Here is a 21,744-nt window from a genome sequence, read left to right on the forward strand (position 1 = left end):
TGCAATACATAAAGCATGTGTATCTCAGCCCACTCCATGGTGGAAGTACTGTTACAGGGTCCTCCCAGGGATACCACTCCGCCTCCCAGATTAGGTCCCTGGCATCTGAAAGACAAAACATTCATGGACAGAATAAGGGAAAGGACAGGTCAATATTTTCAGGAGAATGAGGGTACGGTTCACTCTTACTGCTTCCTCTGGGAAGCCTTTAAGGGGGTCATACGGGGGCATGCTCAGGCACTTGTAGGTGAGAAAAAGAAGGAACAAAGATTCAGATGTGAAAAACTCGAAAGGGAGATCGCCTAACTAGAGGCTTGGGTGCCACAGGAGGGGACGTCTGGCTCTCTCCTAGGTCACCAAATTCTGCCTCAAACAAGAAGAGCTGAGGGATCTAGCGGAAAACTAAGCCCGAGCACACGTGATAGCAATGCAGCGTTGACTCTACAACGTTGGAGACAAAGCATACAAACTAATAGTCTGGCTAGTAAAAAGGGACAAGGAGAGAAACTGGGTTCTAGAAATCCAGAATCCTGGTGGACCTGCACACACAACAGTGATGGATATAACTGAGGTTTTTGGAGCTTATTATGAGACCCTGACATGTCTAAATTTGATGTTCCAGGCAGGTGGCTCCCCACGCCGCGCAGCTCCACCTGTGTGCCCTTGTCCCTACTGCTGATCGCTGCTGCGAGTTCGAGGCCCTCCTCCACCTGCAGGCTGCCACCTGTGCCTCATCCCTGGTGGCTCAGTGGTGGGCCGGGAGTATCTGCCTGCTCGCTCTGCCCCTTTTTGCCATCTGTCTGTTTACCTCAGTCATCTGTTTTTTATTCCTTTGTGTACCGTTTCTTTTTTGTACTGTACTCTGTGCCCTTTTATATTCTGTATTTCTGCCCGTTTTGTGCCCTTGTATTTTGTATTCCCACCCGTCCTGCTCTCCCCTTCCCGCCGCTGTGTCCCCTGTGGCCCCATCCCCCGCTCGCCCATTTATCCTGCTCCTGCCTCCCAGCTGCTCCTCCCTCCCACCTCCCCTTCTTATGGCAGCTGCTGTGCAGCCACGCGCAGCGGGGGCGCCGCTGGCGTGCCGAAGGCGCGCCAAAGGCAAGCCCCTCTGTGCCCGTCCGCGCCTGGATCGTGCCCAGCACCAGACTACCTGGCCCCCGCAAACGCCACGACAACTGATGCCACTACGACGCCAGCACCCTCCATGCACTCAACACCGGCAGATCAAACACCTGCTTCCTGGCCACCCCGAAACGCACCCAAGCTGGAGGAGGAATCGCCATCGTCCACAGAAACACCCTCAGAATCTCGACCAGCACCGATGACAGCCTCAGCGCCGCCGAACACCTGCACTTTCAGATCCACATCGACCCCAACACCACCCTCAGAGGAACCCACATCTACAGGCCCCCGGCAACAGTTCAGCGACTCCATCGCCGACTTCGTAAGCACGCACGCCCTTGCATCCATGGACTACATCCTCCTCGGAGACCTGAACTTCCACCTAGAGAACACCAACGACAGCAACTCCACCACCTTGCTCGACAACCTCGCCAACCTCGGACTCAACAGCTCATCACGTCTCCCACCCACCCCACCGGACACACGCTCGACCCTATCTTCTACGCCAGCAACCATGTCACCTTTAGCCACACCACTGAACCCCACTGGACCGCCCCCCCGTCGCAACTGGAGCAAAGTCACCGAAGACCAGCTAATCACCACCCTCGCCCGAAACCCACCAACTGACACCACCGACACTGACACCGCCGCCCGCAACCTCAGGCAATGGATTGATGACTGCGCCAACACTCTCGCCCGATCAAGAAACCCTCTAACAGACGCACCAACAGAAAAGCCCCTGGTTCACCACCGACCTCCAGGCATCCAAGCAGGCCTGCCATAGGCTCAAGAAGAAGTGGCACCACGAACAGACACCAGACAGGAATGCAGCCTACAAGAGCTCCATTCGCAGACACCACCAACTCATCCGTACCGCCAAATGGACCTCCTTCAAAGAACGCATCGACAACAACGCGCACAACAGCAAAGAGCTCTTCAACATCGTGAAGGAACTATCCAACCCCAGCTCCTACTCCAACGACATCCTGTCATCTCAAGACCTCTGCGACTCCCTAGCCACCTTCTTCCACCGCAAGATCACAGACATCCACGGCAGCTTTAACAACCAGGCCCCCCCTGACAGCCACCGACACCTCAGACTCACAGCCCCCCACACGACCCCCTGCTCTCCTAAACCCATGTCAACGACGACAACACCATCAAAATCATGAACACCATCCACTCCGGCTCACCATCAGACCCCTGCCCGCACCACATCTTCAACAAAGCAAGCTCCACCATCACGCCCCATCTCCGCAAGATCATCAACAACTCCTTCGAAACCGCCACCTTCCCGGAGAGCTGGAAGCACACTGAGTTCAACGCCTTACTCAAGAAACCCATGGCAGGCCCCAAGGACCTCAAGAACTTCCGGCCCATCTCCCTACTCCCGTTCCCGGCGAAAGTCATTGAGAAGATTGTCAACAGGCATCGAAGAGAACAACATCCTGGACCCGTCCCAATCCGGATTCCGCAGCAACCACAGCACCAAAACAGCCCTCATTGCCGCAACCGACAGCGGAGAAACCGCTGCCCTCATCCTCCTCGACCATCCAGCCACCTTCGACACCGTCTGCCACCACACCTACGTACACACCTCCACAACGCAGGGATCCACGGCAAAGCCCTGGACTGGACCACCTCCTTCCCAACTGGCAGAACCCAGAGTGTCTGCCTCCCTCCATTCCGATCTAAAGACACCAAGATCATCTGCGGCGTACCCCAAGAATCGTCCCTCAGTCCGCCACTCTTCAATGTCTATATGGCACCGCTCGACAACATCATCCGATCGCACGACCTCAACATCATCTCATACGTCGACGACATCCAGCTGATCCTCTCCCTCACCAAGGCCCCCAGCACCGTCAAAACCAAACTCCACAAAGGAATGAAGGCCATCTCCGAATGGATGAAGAACAGCCGCCAGAAATAGAAACTCGGACAAGATGGAGGTCCTCATCATCGGATCCACCCCCTCCGCCTGAGACGACTCATGGTGGCCGGCAGTGTTGGGAGCTGCACTGACGCCCACGGACCACGCACGCAACCTGGGGGTCATCCTGGACTCATCGCTGCCTATGACCCAGCAAGTCAACGCCGTCTCCTCCTCCTGCTTCAACACCCTCCCCATGCTCCACAAGATCTACAGATGGATCCCCATCGGAACCAGAAGGATGGTCACCCAGGCCCTCGTCAGCAGCAGGCTGGACTACAGCACCGCTACGCGGGAACCTCAGCCAAACTCCAGCAACAACTACAACGCATACAGAACGCCTCTGCACGCCTCATCCTCGACATCCCCGCCACATCACAGCCCACCTGAAAGACCTGCACTGGCTCCCCGTCAACAAGAGGATCACCTTCAAGCTCCTCACCCACGCTCACAAAGCACTCCACAATGCCGGACCAGCGTACCTCAACGAACAACTCACCTTCTACATCCCGAACCGCCAGCTTCGCTCCGCTGACCTCGCCCTCGCCACCTTCCCCCGCATCCGACGAGTGACCGCCGGTGGCAGATCATTCTCCCACTTGGCCGCCAAGACTTGGAACACCCTCCCAATCCACCTGTGACAGACCCAGGACCTGCTGACCTTCAGAAGACTTCTCAATACCTGGCTGTTCGAGCAGTAGCAGCACCCCCTGTCCCTCCCCCCCCCCCCAGCTCCTTGAGACCCTCAGGGTTGAGTAGTGCGCTCTACAAATGGATCGATTGATTGGATGGCTGCACCTCCTAACTTTAGGACTCCTAAAAGCCTTCTGTGAATACTGAACGTCTTAAAGTTAGGATTTTTCTCAGTTTAGGAGTCGTAATGTTACGACTCCTAACTTTAGGACTCCTAAATGCCTTCTGTGAGTACCCAAAGTCTTAAAGTTAGGATTTTTCTCAGTTTAGGAGTCCTAAAGTTAGGAGTCCTAACTTTACTACTACCAAACTGAGAAAAATCCTAACTTTAAGACTTTTGGTATTCACAGAAGGCATTTAGGAGTCCTAAAGTTAGGACTCCTAACTTCTCTGAATACCGAAATGAGTAAGTGCCTTCTGTGAATACCAAAATGGTAGTAAGTTTAGGATTTTGTCTTAAGTTAGTTCTGTGAATCGGGTTCCTCATGTACAACTCACCAGATCCATTGGGAACCCTAGGGGAGGCGAGGGAGGTGGATTTGGGGCTCCTAGAAGACGATGACTGGGTGGTGGCAATCCAGAGGCCTAGAGGGATAGCTATTCGTGCCCGCTTCCGCCCAATAGGATCCTGCACAGATCCTATTCCTCTAGAACACTCATGCCCCGGCTTGGGAGATGCTACACAGACTTGCGTGCTAGAGGCCGTGGCCCAGCGGGATCCTTTTTCCACATACCTTGGGTTTGCCCCAAAATCCAACAATATTGGAGGGAGATAACACAGATCACGGCCAGAGTCACAGGATTAGATATCCCATTGGAAGCGTGGTGACATGTCCTATGAGTGACAGGGGAGGAGGTATGGCCCAAATATCACAAAATATGGCTGATGGTGGCGGCTGGTGCGACAAAAAGAAACATAGCGAGGGCACGGGGTGCGGATCCTCCTCCAAGGGTGGCAGACTCAGAGACCGACCTGGACTGGTGTCAACAAGCCAAGAAAGTGGACTATCTGAGTCGGGAAAGCCCAAAAAAAGGGAAAAAGTCTGGGCCTTTGGGGAGCATATAGAGGCCATTTAAGGAGCACCCTGGAGGCAGACATGTTAGTAAAGAGTCTTGAGTAGTGTTTTGAACCCTGCTGAGGTTTGCCTACTGACAGTAGTAAGCCTTTGCTATTTATTTGACTGTAATGGACACTGTACATGAGGTGTATTTCTATTCTTGCACTGCCAGTCGTGAATTTACATGTATGAACCTGTCCATGTGTGCTGAGCAAGAGATGTTCAACAACAACAACAAAACCCTCTGGTAGACGGACGGCACCCCAAACGGTGTCCCGTCCCCCAGTATAGTCTGAGATCACACTTCGGTGGGTGCTCTGCCGCTCCGCACCTTTCTACTTCTGGGTATCCATCCACATCCTGCCCAGGGCCGTAGCTACGGGGGGCAGCGGGGCCAGGCCAGCCTATAATTTTCTGTGCCTGCCCCCCGCCTCTGCTTTGATTTCTCCTGGATAGTTTTCTTGGTTTTCCACAGAAAGTGAATGTCTAACAGAGGATTCTGGGCAAGCTGAGCTATGGTGTCTGTGATCTTTCTTGCAACTATATTGTGTTCTGGGACTGGGGGGCCATGTCTGCATTTTGCAAGTGTTTTTTTTATATTATTCAAGCACCTGCTGCCCCAGTCCTTTCCTCCAGCAATTCTCAAGCAACTGCAAAATGTCAAGATGAGGTTAACTCCTGTGATTAATGTTCTTCCTAAGGAGAGATGGGAGTCTTGCCTAGTTTAGGTTTTGTCTCACTTTAAAGGGCAGAGTGTTAATAATAATATGCCTGTTGCAAAGAATGTGTGCTGGAGTTTGCACAGGTTAGCCTGGAAATGCACAGGTTAGCATGGAGTCTGCACAGGTGAGTCTAAAGTTTGCACAGATTATCAAAGAGTTTGCACAGGTTATCCAGGAGTTTGCACAGGTTATCCAGGAGTTTGCACAGGTTATCCTGGAGTTTTGAACAGGATAGCCTGGAGTTTGCACAGGTCAGCCTAGAGTTTGCACAGGTCAGCCTAGAGTGTGCACAGGTGATCCAGGAGTGTGCACAGGTTACCCAGGGGTTTGCACAGGTTACCCAGGAGATTGCACAGGTTATCCAGGGGTTTGCACAGGTTACCCAGGAGTTTGCACAGGTTACCCTGGAGTTTGCACAGGTTATCCAGTAGTTTGCACAGGTTATCCTGGAGTTTTGTACAGGTTATCCAGTAGTTTGCACAGGTTATCCTGGAGTTTTGTACAGGTTACCCAGGAGTTTGCACAGGTTATCCTGGAGATCGCACACGTTAGCCTGGAGCTTGCACAGGTCATCCAGGAGTTTGCACAGGTTATCCAGGAGTTTGCACAGGTTATCCAGGAGTTTGCATAGGTTATCCTGGAGATCGCACACATTAGCCTGGTTAGTCTGGAGTTTACACAGGTTATCCTGGAGTTTGCACATGTTAGCCAGAAGTTTGCAGATGTTATCCTGGAGTTTGCACAGGTTATCCATGAGTTTGCACAGGTTACCCTGGAGTTTGCACAGGTTTTCCAGGAGTTTGCAGATGTTATCTGGAGTTTGCACAGGTTATCCAGGAGTTTGCACAGGTTACCCTGGAGTTTGCACAGGTTTTCTAGGAGTTTGCACATGTTATCCTGGAGTTTGCACATGTTATCCTGGAGTTTGCACATGTTATTCTGGAGGTTTGTGCAGGTTGTCCTGGAGTTTGCACAGGTTATCCAGGAGTTTGCACAGGTTATCCTGAAGTTTGCACAGGTTATCCTGGAGATCACACATGTTAGCCTGGTTAGCCTGGTGCTTGCACAGGTTACATGGATTTTGCACAGGTTATCCAAGAGATTGCACAGCTTATCCAGGAGTTTGCACAGGTTATCCAGGACTTTGCACAGGTTATCCTGGAGCTTGCACAGGTTAGCCTGGAGCTTGCACATGGTATCCTAAAGCTTGCACATGGTATCCAGGAGTTTGCACAGGTTATACAGGAGTTTGTACAGGTTATCCAGGAGTTTGCACAGGTTATCCAGGAGTTTGCACAGGTTATCCAGGAGTTTGCACATGTTATCCTGGAGTTTTGTACAGGTTATCCAGGAGTTTGCACAGGTTATCCTGACGTTTGTACAGGTTATCCAGGAGTTTGCACAGGTTATTCTCGAGATTGCACACGTTAGCCTGGTTAGCCTGGAGCTTGCACAGGTTAGCATGGAGTTTGCACAGGTTATCCAGGAGTTTGCACTGGTTATCCAGGAGTTTGCACAGGTTATCCTGGAGTTTTGTACAGGTTATCCAGGTGTTTGCACAGGTTATCCCGAGATCGCACACGTTAGCCTGGTTAGCCTGGAACTTGCACAGGTTAGCGTGGAGTTTGCACAGGTTATCCAGGAGTTTATCCAGGAGTTTGCACAGGTTATCCAGGAGTATGCGCAGGTTATCCAGGAGTTTTCACAGGTTATCCTGGCGTTTTGTACAGGTTATCCATGAGCTTGCACATGTTATCCTAGAGATTACACATGTTAGCCTGGTTAGCCTGGAGCTTGCACAGGTTAGCGTGGAGTTTGCACAGGTTATCCAGGAGTTTGCACTGGTTATCCTGAAGTTTATACAGGTTATCCAGGAGTTTGCACTGGTTAGTCTGCAATTTGCACAGGTTATCCAGGAGTTTGCACTGGTTAGTCTGCAGTTTGCACAGGTTATCCAGGAGTTTGCTCTGGTTATCCTGAAGCTTGTAATGGTTATCCTGGATATTGCACACGTCAGCCTGGAGCTCGCACAGGTTACATGGAGTTTGCAAAGGTTATCCTGGAGATTGCACAGGTTATCCAGGAGTTTGCACAGGTTATCCTGGAGCTTGCAAAGGTTAGCCTGAAGCTTGCACATGGTGTCCTGGAGCTTGAACATGGTATCCTGGAGCTTGCGCATGGTATCCAGGAGTTTTCACAGGTTATCCAGGAGTTTGCACAGGTTATCCAGAAGTTTGCATAGGTTATCCTGGAGTTTTGTACAGGTTATTAAGGAGTTTGCACAGGTTATTCTGGAGATCGCACATGTTAGCCTGGTTAGCCTGGAGCTTGCACAGGTTAGCATGGAGTTTGCACAGGTTATCCAGGAGTTTGCACATATTATCCAGGAGTTTGCACAGGTTATCCTGGAGTTTGCAAAGGTTATCCAGGAGTTTGCACAGGTTATCTAGGAGTTTGCACAGGTTACCCTGGAGTTTGCACAGGTTACCCTGGAGTTTGCACAGGTTATCCTTGAATTTTGTACAGGTTGTCCTGGGGTTTGCACAGGTTATCCAGGATTTTGCACAGGTAATCCTGACGTTTGCACAGGTTATCCAGGAGTTTGCACAGGTTATCCTGAAGTTTGTACAGGTTATCCTGGAGATCGTACACGTTAGCCTGGTTAGCCTTGAGCTTGCATAGGTTACATGGAGGTTGCAGAGGTAACCCTGGAGTTTGTACAGGTTACCCAGGAGTTTGACAGGTTATCCAGGAGTTTGCACAGGTTATCCACGAGTTTGCACAGGTTAACCTGGAGTTTGCACAGGTTTTCCAGGAGTTTGCACATGTTATCCTGGAGTTTGACCAGGTTGTCCTGGAATTTGCACAGGTTAAGTAATGTTTCCGATACACTGATATAGAAATGTATGATGACTTAAGTAACGTTTCCGATACACTGATATACAAAGTATGATTGATTGTCTCTGTGTAATGAGAGTGTGATGCACTCTGACACCCTACACTGATATGAGTGACACTATAACTTATTAAATGCATGTGAGAGGGGTATGGAGACTTGAGCACTGTTAAAATGTGGTGCGGAAGAAACCCGTGCTGGAGGTGGTCATTTGGGGGCGCACCGGGCGCCACCAGCGCTAAAGCTGGCCCTGATTACATAGTTAATTTATGACTGTGTTCAAACCTTCATCACGTGTTATTGAAGCACAGCCCGGAAGGTGTTTTACTGTTGTGCTTTCTGGTTTTTTCTCAATGAAGCAAACAATATGATTGTTTCCAGCTTGACACTTCTAGGCAGCATCTACCTCTTCAAGGGGCCACAGCAGCCCTGTCAAGTACCACGCAACAGGGGTTAGACGAACGCATTTTGATGTGGTGGTCTGCATCACCGCATTAAAATGAATAGTCACGCATTATTAGTGCCTTGACCCCACCTGCTGCAATGCGCTGCGAGGCACAAGCTGGCCGGGAGGGTGTGACTGTGACAGACCAGAGTACTCAGGAGATGGATTAAAAAAGAAGCGCAGCAAGTGCTCCTGCGCTGCACTGATGAGAGCCGCACTCTGCATTCTGGTCTCTGTTGTAGGAGAGTAGGATCTGCTTCTTATAGTTACCCCCACTTTTTGCTGGTGTTTCACTGTTTTTCGACCTTAGTCTGGCTGTGGCCCTGCTAACCAGGACCCCAGCCTAGCTGCTTCCTCTCTAAATTGATTCCTAGTACCTCAGGTACACCACAGATTGGATTCCGGGGTGCCCTTATAAGTCCCTAGTATATGGTATACTATGTACCCAGGGTATAGGTACCCCAGAGGGATGTATGACGTTACAACGCATACTTTTACAACGCATGCATTTACAACGCAATTTTTACAACGCAACATCCACTACAACGCATTCCATTACATCGCATGACACTACAACGCATTTTAAAAAACTACCTTTACAACGCATACCATTACAACGCATAATGTTACATTGCATTTAAGGTAAGTATTGGATAGTATAGGGGTAAAAATTACTATTCTTACTCAAGGGGGTGCAACAGTAGGGTAAGTGTTGGATAGTATAGGGGTAAAAATTACTATTCTTACTCCAGGGGGTGCAACAGTAGGGTAAGTGTTGGATAGTATAGGGGTAAAAATTACTATTCTAACTCCAGGGGGTGCAACAGTAGGGTAAGTGTTGGATAGTATAGGGGTAAAAATTACTATTCTAATTCCAGGGGGTGCAACAGTAGGGTAAGTGTTGGATAGTATAGGGGTAAAAAGTACTATTCTTACTCCAGGGGGTGCAACAGTAGGGTAAGTGTTGGATAGTATAGGGGTAAAAATTACTATTCTAACTCCAGGGGGTGCAACAGTAGGGTAAGTGTTGGATAGTATAGGGGTAAAAATTACTATTCTAACTCCAGGGGGTGCAACAGTAGGGTAAGTGTTGGATAGTATAGGGGTAAAAATGACTATTCTAACTCCAGGGGGTGCAACAGTAGGGTAAGTGTTGGATAGTGTAGGGGTTAAAAATTAATATTCTAACTCCAATGGTATGCATTGTAATGGTATGCGTTGTAATGCCTGCGTTGTAGTGACATGCGATGTAGTGTCTGCGTTGTAATGGTATGCGTTGTAATGGTATGCGCTGTAGTGTCATGCGTTGTAAAGGATGTTCCGTTGTAATGCCTGCGTTGTAAGTGTAGTGCGATGTAATAGTTGCGTTGTAAAGGTTGCTTCCCACCCCAGAGGCCTACCAGGGGCTGAAGCATGTATTATGCCACCCCTGGGAAGCCTGCTAAAATGACACCACAGGTCTGCTACCGCAGCCCGGGTAAGGTGGTGCATGCACCCCTTACTGAGATATAGGTTCACTATATCTATTCTAAATCACTGCAGATATAAACCTATCAGTCACCCCTATGGCAGGCCTTATCAATCCTGAAGGCAGGGTGCTTGGTTTTGTGTGAGAGGGTGCCCATGCATGAGCAGAGCCCCTCTGCAGCCTTCGGAATCTCTTCTCCGGGGTTGTCTGTGATGCAGCCTGACCATATACTCTTAAGTGAATTTTAACCTAATGGTAATTGCTAACTTTTGACTGGCTGCACGGAAACATATCGTGTTTGCTGTCAAACACCTTGGAATCATACCCCCACACCAGTAACTGGTGTTGCAGTATGATCCCACCCTTCTAGAGGGAGAGACATGACAGCACCGGTATACCCGGTACCAACTTTAAAGAGCCCTGGCATCACAAAATGGATACTGCAGCCACAGACACATGTCTGGCCTCCTGCTGCTGAATGAAACTCCGGCAGGGGAGGACTGGACAATAGGTTTCCTGTCACAGGGAGGTGTCACCACCTCCCAGACTGGCTTTAGTGTATTGGGCTGGGTGGGTGCACTCTGAGAGTGCTTTGAAGTCCTGCACTGGGGGCACATTTGGTGTCCCTGTGCATAGTCCAGCTCAAACCAGTTTAGGGGCTACCAGCCCCTGCTTTGCACGAAACTGGACAAAGGAAATGGGTGTAGCCACCCCTCTTTCCAAACCCTCCCATATGTGGGTCCCCTGAGTTAGTCCAACCCCTTCCTTGGGTATAAAGAAGGAACCTCTGTAACCAGAACTTTAGATATCCCTGGACGAAACTCTGAAACTGAATCCTGGAACTTTGATGATCTGTTCAACGCCAGATGACTGAAGAATCTCCCTTGGAGTAAAGGAGTTACTCCCCTGCTTGGCAGGCACCAAAGAAGCATCTGTCTGGTCTGCATCTCCAAAGCTCCCGCTGGACGCCGAAGACTTTGCAACACCATAGGCAAATTTCCCAACTTCCCAGAGGCCAAACCAAGTCCCCAGCAAAGCTGAGACCCGTACGACTTGTGGGTACCGTGAAACTGGAACCCCTGGACACCGTGCACATTTGCAAGTGCATCAGCTTGTTGACATCTTCTGAGGCTGTGCATTGGGTTACTTGTAGCCCAGATTCCAAGCAGATAATCCACTGAAGATTGTCGGCGTAGTCACCCCGAGTGACCCATGGGCCGCCATTTTGTGATTCCTCTTGAGGTCCCTTCGCGATCCCTGGTCCATCGACTGGTGGGTCCCTGTGAAGGTAACTCTGACTTTCCTTGGGCTTCCCTGGTTGCTCCTGATGTGCCCTCACTCCTCCTTTCTGGGGGAGTCCCTCAGATCTTGCTGGTCTGCACCGAAGCATCTTTCTCGTTTCTGCGTGGGTTGCTGTTGCCAAGGCTTGTTGTGTCCAATCTGGGCACCAACACTGCAGCACTTGACATCCTTTGTGGGACAGCTCGAATCCAGCTCCTGGTCATCCTCGACGCCTCCTGGTCTTCGTGGCTGAAGAGTCAAGCTTCACCTTCTTCACCTAAAACACCCAACATCGGTGGTCATTTGTCTATCGTGCCCCTGGTCACTGGCAAGTGACCCAGACTCTGTCCCCTCTGCTTTCAGGTTCTTCTCTACTTCGATCCAGGCTTGGATCTCTTCGGACACTTCGCATCTTCCCGGCAGCAGCACTTCTTCGCCAGCTCCCATTGAAAAAGACGAAGCGACCGACACCATTTGACACCTATGCACCCGGCTTCCCTGGGTGAGGTAAATCGAGTACTCCGGTGCTCCCGTGGGTGTTGACCCTATAACTGTCTAAGTCCAAGAGGGTTTGGTCCCAGTCCAACTCTAAGTGTCCTTTATCTTTAAAAATCTAACCGCGACTTTCCCCATAGAAGCTAACGGGAGCTCGCTGCTGTGTTCTCACACTGCACACGGCCCCCGTGGGTCCCTGTGTCACTACCTTGGGTTGTTCCCTGAGGTCCCAGCGATTCTACAGACTCTAGGCCTTGTGTCTAGTTAAGTCATGAATCTTATACCACTATTTTGGTATATGGTTTCGCTCGCCCCTAGGGCCTAACATGTATTTGTGCTACTTTACTGTAATATTTGAAGTGTAACTTATGTGCTTGCCTCTAGCCTCATAAAGAGACTAGAGGGGTGTGTTTTATCCTAAATACATGTATTTTGAATATATACCTGGTGTGGTTGTCCTTTCATTTGGTAATTCAAGAGATTATAGACTGGTAAAACAAGCTGCTTTACATTCCTTCAAGACTGAGCCTGAAGCTAAAAGTTGAAAGCCAAAGGTACAATATATCAAGAAAAATGTACATAACTGACCTAGAAATCGACGCTAGTCTCATATTGGGGGGGTGCGTGGTGTACTAGGTGGAGGACACAGGGGCCCAGAAGGAGCACATGTGACGCACAAAAGCAGACATGATAAGAATAAGTATTGGCAAGTGACACACAGCAGATGCGCTATTTGAGCCAACGCACAGAGAGCTGGCTAGTCCACCGCCTGGGGATGGGGCTGCTGGAGAGGTGGATCGCAGAGGCCTGGGAGAGACACCTTGGAGCAGTCAGAAGGTGAACCTTAGAAAGACAGGGTATTTGTATCACCTCTGCAGCTGGCACGCGTCCAACTGAGCTATCCTAGAGCTGGGAGAATGTACTGACTCGTCACAGTTCATGGATTGGGAAATTATTTGCAGTGAAATGAGACAAGCAGCGCGTTCAGTCAGCCCTCCCTGATGCTAACGTCCGAACCTGTTCCTGCGACGCGTTTGTAAGTCCCGAGGCCATCGACTGCCCGGTCTGGACTGAAGACCCCTCAACCAGAGGAGCCACCATGACCAAGAGCTCCGGCTACAGCGAAAACAACAACCCCCGTCACAGCAGCGCCAAAGAAGCAGCTAGAAGGGGCCGACAAATGTAGCACTATACAAAACCCACATACCATGATACAACATGGCAAGGCAAGGCTTGAAACAACACAACACATGGCACAGCACAACAGAAGCGGTGTCATGTCCTAACGTAATCCATGTCAGAACATAGCGTGCCACGAGAAAACGCAATCTAACCCGTGACATATCGTAATATCTTATAACATGACACGAAGAGACCTAGGACGGGGTAACATGACATAACACATCACAATCCAGAGTATAAAACAACATGCACTTAACATAACAGGAAACGGCATAATGGAACACAAACCAATGGCATAACCAGGTCTGGGCATAACATTGCTTGATCGAGACTTCAAAATGAGGTTTGCCAAGCCAGAGTTCAGCTCAGCCTGCAGCCTTTGTGTGTATGTGCGGGGGGTGAGGGCTGTCTCTACATGTCTGGCCTGCACGCCCCAGAGGCGGCCACTTTCTGTCGTGTTTCATGACAGTGCCTTGCTCCTAACTGGGGTCTTATTTCTTGATTCGCAAGTGACGGACTCGGTGCATGCCCTCAAGTGGTGTGTGGTGTCCATAAATCCAATCTGCCCCTACACATTGGAGAGGGTGACTGAGGGAGGCCTGTAGCGCACTCAGACCTCAGTCAATGGGTGAGTGTGCACTAACTCTCAAAGCGCGAGTACGTAAGACGAAGAGAGCCTGGGCACGGGCACCGGGTGAAGACAATGCCAGCAGGCATGTGTTTGGTGGAATCTGGGGATGTCAGTCCAGGCTGTTCCTGATTGGAGGGCAGAAGTGCCAGGGCAGGGTCAGCTTCACATGTGATTGATTCAGCCTCTCACCAGTCGGGACAGCTTCAAATACACTGTAAACCAGCAGAGGGACTGGAAGTCTCATCTGCAGGAATAAAAAAACAAGAATTTGTTTTCAAAACGTTTTTGGCGAGGTTGGCCGTGTCATTTTCTAGGTGCGCGCATTCAAGTTCTAGTTACCTATCTGAGTTGATCGGTAGGTAATAAGAGGATAAACGCAGGAAAGCATTTTTTTTTATTGGAGGTGGGTTTTTGATTTTCTTCAGCTGCCGCTCAAACACGTTTAATTCGGACATATTAGTCTGCTACCGGGGGCTTCTTTGACCCCCCCCCCCGCTGTAGCCAAGGAAAGAGAAGGCAGAGACCCGAATGGATATCTCCTGCAAAAAAAGAGGCTGTATGAGGGTGGACCTACCTGCCGCGCAAATCTTAACCGCCAATCGCCTACCGCTACCGAAGAGGGCAACCACTGAGGATAAGCTTTAACATTTAAGGCCAGTCAAAAATACACATTTTCAAGCTAAAATGGCAACCAACAGTGCAGTCCTCCATGGTTCTGAGGCTGACGATGCGTCCTACACGTTAGTTAGGTAGAGCCTGTCGTGAGACTATACAGTAAACATATGCATATATCTTTTTATATAAATAGACATTCATTTACAGCGTTATAATATAGAAGAAAAGGGTTCAGGATAACAAACAAACGCTTCCAGATGTGGGAAAAATATAATGAAATAAAATTGCCAATAAAATAAACCAGCAGAAACGCAACAGTCTGTTGAACAGCAGCCACCAGTGACAGCTGCAATCAGGGACCAGGTAGTGAGCAGACAGTGGAGGTGCATGTAATAGGTGGGGGGCCGCTCAGAACAAGAGAAAGTTGCACAGCCTCCCGAAGTTGTCACCATGCTTAAAGATGAAGCGCGACACACCACGCTGATCAAGTGAAATGCCCAAACGCTTGTGAAGGCGCATTTAGAAATTTAAAAAAAATCCCCGAGCCAGTAAATAATATGGGACAAGTGGAAGGCTACAAGTAATGGGGTCCTGCTCGATGGGAAGGAACAAACAATGAAAAGGAGGGACTAAAAGGCACAAATAACGCATTAGAAGTAAGAATTTTTAAAGGACACTGAAGCAAACAAATGAAAAGCAGTGGGCGGGCTATAATCCCACAAATTATATACAGCATGTCTCGAACAGACTACTCCAGCGCTGTCTAGTCTCAACCTAAAAATGGAACCTGGTTGCGGTGCGGGTGGTTGACAAGTGGAGACCACCCAGGAGGCCGGAGGCTGTAAACGAACAACTAATGGTCCAAGGAACCAATGCCTGCTGCAGAACCAATGCCGACTGCCCACATTTAGGCAGCACCAGCTCCTTTAGGGAATGTAGCCTGCTTTAAAAAAGTGTTTCCTATTAGGGATTGTGAATGCATGTTGGGCTGCTGTTACATGCGGCCACCACCCCTGCATTTGCAAACAATAACAGTGGGCCACAAATGGCCACGTATCTATTTAATACTGGCTAGGCGGGTAATTTTGCAAAGTCCTGTGAGAGGATATTTTGCACCACAGCCTATTAAATAGGTCATATCTCAAAATTACAGACAAGTTGCAAAACGTCTTTGTGCAATTTGCAGCCACTATTTGCATCCTGTATGTTAGTACGTTGGGCGATCACCTATTCTTACTAAGAGCGTGAAAAGTGTAGACTCAACTCCACCTGAGGTAGGCACAAAGCACTCTTTTGAGTCATTCCCAATGGAACAGAAATGCCCACTGCTCCAATGGTATCTCCAAGGATGACCTAGTGCAGGAGAATGCCAGACGCTTCCGTCCTCGGGGTCCTCAGGGGGCGTGTGAAAATCACCCCAACATGACCCTCTGTGCACCTTCGACTCCTGTCTTATATTTGGAATTTGCGTCTGATGCACTGCAAATGATAATTGTATTTCCAAATGCAAATGTTTTGCTGTTCCATTCTAATATTGTCTGATAACCAATACCCAATGAACAATCAAAGGCCGACCAAAGGACATTCAAACATGTTCTGCCTAGCCTCCCATACAGCAAAAGTTCAAACTTTTCCTGTCAAACAACCAATGCCCAAGCAGTCACACATGTTCCACCAAACATCAACATCTGAACAAACACCTTGACTTTACAGCCAAGCTCTTTCCATCATATCAACACAACAAGCATGTTCGCAATATTAGCCCTAACTTGAGCAACAAAACGCTTTCCACCCAACAGCGAAGACCTTAACAGCAGAACACGCCCCACCCCTCAGGAAATACCTGAACAGGAGAGCACTTCCCACCCATAAGAGAAAACCTGAACAATGGAACACTTCCCACCCCTCAGAAATGAAGTGAACAGTAGAACACTTTCCACCCAATCAGTGAAGACCTGAACAGTAAAGTACTTCCCACCCATGAGCGAAGACCTGAACAATGGAACACTTTCCACCCCTCAGCAAAGACCTGAACAGTAGAACACTTTCCACCCAATCAGTGAAGACCTGAACAGTAAAGCACTTCCCACCCATCTGTGAAGACCTGAACAATGGAACACTTCCCACCCCTCAGCAAAGACCTGAACAATGGAAGACTTCCCAGCCATCAGCAAAGACCTGAACAGTGGGACTCTTCCCACCCCTCAGCAAAGACCTGAACAGTGGAACACTTCCCACCCCTCAGCAAAGACCTGAACAGTGGGACTCTTCCCACCCATCAGCAAGACCTGAAACTGGACAAAAAGAGCTGTTGACCTGAGAACAGAATACCTGCTGCAGAATTTTGGCGCAAAACCCTGCCTGCTGTCTCCAAGGACTCGACCATTGTTATGTGTTGACTCGTTCTGCTTCTGTGAGGCCTCCAAGAACGCAGGAACACCTCCAGCCCTTTAACAATCACCAGAGAACTCCCTTGGAGTAGAGAAGCTGCTCCCCTGGGGCTAGAGGCATCCGAACCCACAGAGTCCAACTTACCATTCTCCGGCGACGCTGGCACAGCAACTGAACCAGAAGCGGCACACCAGCTCCCGAGGGTCAGATCTGTTCCCCCACCAAGTGAGAGGACACCAGGACCTACTGGACACGTACCGTAGCAATACCCAAGGTACCGGACTTCCTGCAACCAACACCAAGGTGAAGAGTCCAATCAGGACTCCAACTGACCAGAAAGCAAGCACCAGTCAAGGGACATCGAGACCCCTAAGACCTACTTCATGAGAGGCCCAGCTGTCTCGGAATCGTTCCTACAACCTACCTGCCCCTGACCGCGAAGACCGTCTTGACACACAGAGCCAGGCTAACCTATCTGCTCTGCACCCAGCTCACCTGGCCTGGGTACCGACCAACCAGCTATGCTCCCATGATCCTAAGGCCCTTGACATCTGATGCCTCATTCGGGGTCCCCCATACTTACCTGTAAGTCCCCTTGTGCAGCCTGTTTTTAGGTGTCCACCCTTCTTCGTAGCGTATCAGCTACCAACGACCTCAGCACCCTGTTCTCTGCCGAACCCGGGACGCTCCCGACGATCCGCTGGTGGAACCTTGGACCTTGGCCTTCTGCTACCCTAAACTTTGAAGGTGAACCCCTAGAACCGACTGTATGATTTTATATACATGTGTGTGTTTTTCTCCACAGACTTTCCTCGGGTGTAACTGCGCACAACAGTAAGTTATTTTCCGAACTTTGAAAATGTATTACTAAAAGAGTACTTATCTGCGAACTATGTTCTTGGTCTTAAAGCTATATAAAAATGAGGGTTCTTTTTGCAAATCGGTCTCGTATTTATTCTTGAGTGCGTGTCTCATTTATTGTCTCTGTGAGTACAACACATGCTTGGAGTGGAAGACAAAAGGTATGCTGCTCCTAGGGGAACTGAGGGAGGAAGGGGGAGAAAGGGAAGAGGCATGTCAGGAAAGGTAGATGCTGAAGGGAGCGGAAGAGTAAATACTCGTCCAGGGATAGCTCCAATTAGGAGCAAGGTCCCTCACACACCCCTGGGGGTGTCATGCTTCATCATAGGGCATCTCCTCGTTGGGCCGGCGCTGCAATGCGCAACGGGCCCCGCGGGGGGCTCTTTGCCGGAGGTCCTCTCGGTTTTGCCCCCGTGAAGCTAGACGATATTATGTGTGGGCAAACCTGTGTGGAGTGAGGTGGGAAAGTGCGAGCGCAGTTTAAAAATGGCTCCAGGATACCACCAGGGGTATTTTATTCGCGGAGTATCTGGGCCATCGATAAAAACAGACTAAAGAAGTCACAAACTGGGAGGGGGAGTTATACCCATGTCAGTTCTTCTGAAATGTGCAGAAGGGTCAACATTTTTCTTGCCTTGTTTTAAAAGTCCAACAGGATCTCGGCAATTTGTCAGGACCTAAGAAAGTCGTCTACTCTCAAGGTGGCGGCGAATAATATGCAAAAGTCACATCCCCTTATGTTAAGATACTATAGTTGCCCTGTTATGTGATAAAATATTTGAATAAAAAGTGTGGTACAATGACACCTTCCGGAGGTATATGCACCGGAGTGATCTAGTAGTTATGCCCCCGAACTTTGAAAATGTATAACTAAAAAGGTACTTATCTGCAAACTATGTTCTTGGTCTTAAAGCTATATAAAAATCTGTGTTATTTGTGCAAATTGGTCTCGGATTTATTCTTGACTGTGTGTATCATTTATTGCCTCAGTGGGTACAACCCATGCTCAGCACTACCCTCTGATAAGCCTGACTGCTCGCCCACGCTACCACAAAGAGAGCATTAGTATTGTCTACTGTTGCCTCTGTGTACCAATCTGGGACTCACTGGACTCTCTGCACAGTGTACTTCGTTTTAGTGCACTACATAGAGAGCCAGCTTCCTACACACCCTGACCTGCTCAGCTCCCAGACACCCTGACATGCTGAACTTCCAGACACCCTGAGACATCTGACCTGCTCAGCTCCCAGACACCCTGACATGCTGAACTTCCAGACACCCTGAGACATCTGACCTGCTCAGCTCCCAGAAACCCTGACATGCTGAACTTCCAGACACCCTGAGCTCTCAGACATCTGACCTGCTCAGTTCCCAGACATCCTGACATACTGAACTTCCAGACACCCTGAGCTCTCAGACATCTGACCTGCTCAGCTCCCAGAAACCCTGACATGCTGAACTTCCAGACACCCTGAGCTCTCAGGCATCTGACCTGCTCAGCTCCCAGACACCCTGACATGCTGAACTTCCAGACACCCTGAGCTTTTAGACATCTGACCTGATCAGCTCCCAGACACCCTGACATACTGAACTCTAGACACTGATGTATGCTGAGCTCCCCGACACCTGACCTGCTCAGCTCCCAGACACCCTGACATGCTGAACTTCCAGACACCCTGAGACATCTGACCTGCTCAGCTCCCAGAAACCCTGACATGCTGAACTTCCAGACACCCTGAGCACTCAGGCATCTGACCTGCTCAGCTCCCAGACACCCTGACATGCTGAACTTCCAGACACCCTGAGCTCTCAGACATCTGACCTGCTCAGTTCCCAGACATCCTGACATGCTGAACTTCCAGACACCCTGAGCTTTTAGACACCTGACCTGCTCAGCTCCCAGACACCCTGACATGCTGAACTTCCAGACACCCTGAGCTCTCAGACATCTGAGATGCTCAGCTCCCAGACACCCTGACATGCTGAACTTCCAGACACCCTGAGCTCTCAGACATCTGACCTGCTCAGCTCCCAGAAACCCTGACATGCTGAACTTCCAGACACCCTGAGCTCTCAGACATCTGACCTGCTCAGCTCCCAGACACCCTGACATGCTGAACTTCCAGACACCCTGAGCTCTCAGGCATCTGACCTGCTCAGCTCCCAGAAACCCTGACATGCTGAACTTCCAGACACCCTGAGCTCTCAGGCATCTGACCTGCTCAGCTCCCAGACACCCTGACATGCTGAACTTCCAGACACCCTGAGACATCTGACCTGCTCAGCTCCCAGAAACCCTGACATGCTGAACTTCCAGACACCCTGAGCTCTCAGACATCTGACCTGCTCAGCTCCTAGACACCCTGACATGCTGAACTTCCAGACACCCTGAGCTCTCAGACATCTGACCTGCTCAGTTCCCAGACACCCTGACATGCTGAGCTCCCAGACACCCTGCTGTTTCCTAACAGAAAGAGTTCACACGAAGGCGTGGGTAACTTCAATAAAACTATTTCCACCCCGCGGCCCTTCGCTCCATCATGCGTAATAAACTGAATTATTACAGGGTCATTCCTGGAAACCTTAAATCCACTCCTTTCATCATGCGGCAGGATGAAAGGAGTGGACCCTGGCAGGGGGCCGAGATCTAGCCCTGTCCGACCCTGAACAACCCGCCTTTCTCCCCCTTCACGTCTGCACCCATGGGCCCCCTTCGGGCCCTCTGAGGAAGTGTCCCGAATGTAAACACCAAGAACAAATTCTACATATCTATCGGTGTGCGAGGGTTTCTAAAGCTCCCTCGGGGCACGTGGGGCGTCACTGCGCTATACAGTGATTCGTGTGAAACACGAACACAGACACACACCGAATCTAGTGAAAGTTACGTTCAGCACGCGATAATATTCACAGCTGGAACATTTAAACTAAGGAATGGCAAAAATACTGTTCAATAAAATGAATTTCACGAGCGCGTGACACGCAGGATAGGTGCAAGAAAAATAAACATTCCAGTCTGAACTGGACGGACCCCCTGCAGCTCCCCCTTTATCTGCAGCCCCGTATTGGTTGGATCCAAAAAGGAAGCATTTTTTGTTTAATTTAAGGCCCGAGGGGTCTCCTCAATACTAAAACAGTCACAAGGCACCGGTGGGCAGCCACGTGACGCAGAGTCAGACTCACTATTTATAGAGCTTAGAAAGGGCACAAGTGCGGCGCGAAGCGCAAGCTAGTGTCATTAGAATAATAAACCTTTTTACCTGTGTAGCGCCTGGAGTCGGCTGTATGTGGTCCCCTGGAGACTTCTATGCGCTGCGCCGAGGGGTAACCCTCACCTCCGGCCAGGCCGCAGGGTCTCGGCACGGATGGATACCCGGGGCTCTGGGTGAGACGGGGATGTATGAGGGCGGCGCACACACCCTGCAGCCGCATGCACCTTGGGTGCAATAACAGGCACTTCACCTCGATCCCAGGTACACTGGGCGCTTGGTAACACGCCCCTCCCCCAGGGGGCTGGACTCCCCCTCCCCTGTGTGCAACCTGGGCAGGGGTGGAGCCGGAGTGCAGGTTCGTTCGGCGGGGCAGCAGGGGCACGTGCAGGCACTTACAGTAGTGAACTGTTTTCTTGAGGTGGGCATCTGCCCAGGGCGCCCCTCTGCCTAAACCCAACACCAGTGGTGGCTGGTGATTTTAAATGTGGTGAGGCGTGACCTTTACAGCTGCTGAGTATAATGTGTGAGTGCAACCAGCAAGAACTTAAACAAGCATTGGCATAGCCAATAGGTCTCGCTTTTGGGACCTTATAAGTATTTAGTTATCCAGCACAATATCCTTGGTGCAACATCAACTGTTGCGTGGCTAAACACTTATAAGGTCCCAAAGGCTATGCCAATGCTTGTTATTAGTTTATTCACAGTCCAAATAAAATATATAACGTTATGCAAAAATCATTTT

The 21,744-nt window shown here is 49.9% G+C and overlaps 1 protein-coding gene across 1 annotated transcript in view; it reads right to left on the reverse strand.

Annotated features, from left to right (window-relative positions):
- The window catches only part of LOC146799863 (cystathionine beta-synthase-like), a 173,907-nt gene extending 152,720 nt beyond the window's left edge, over positions 1 to 21,187 (reverse strand). The window contains exon 1 of the mRNA XM_085620758.1: positions 21,051 to 21,187. The gene's annotated coding sequence lies outside the window, so the exon portion shown is untranslated. The remainder of the gene's footprint in view (positions 1 to 21,050) is intronic.
- Positions 21,188 to 21,744: the final 557 nt, after the last annotated feature.

This window comes from Triturus cristatus, chromosome 8 (genome assembly GCF_964204655.1).
Source record: "Triturus cristatus chromosome 8, aTriCri1.1, whole genome shotgun sequence".
Classification (NCBI taxonomy): Eukaryota; Metazoa; Chordata; class Amphibia; order Caudata; family Salamandridae; genus Triturus; species Triturus cristatus.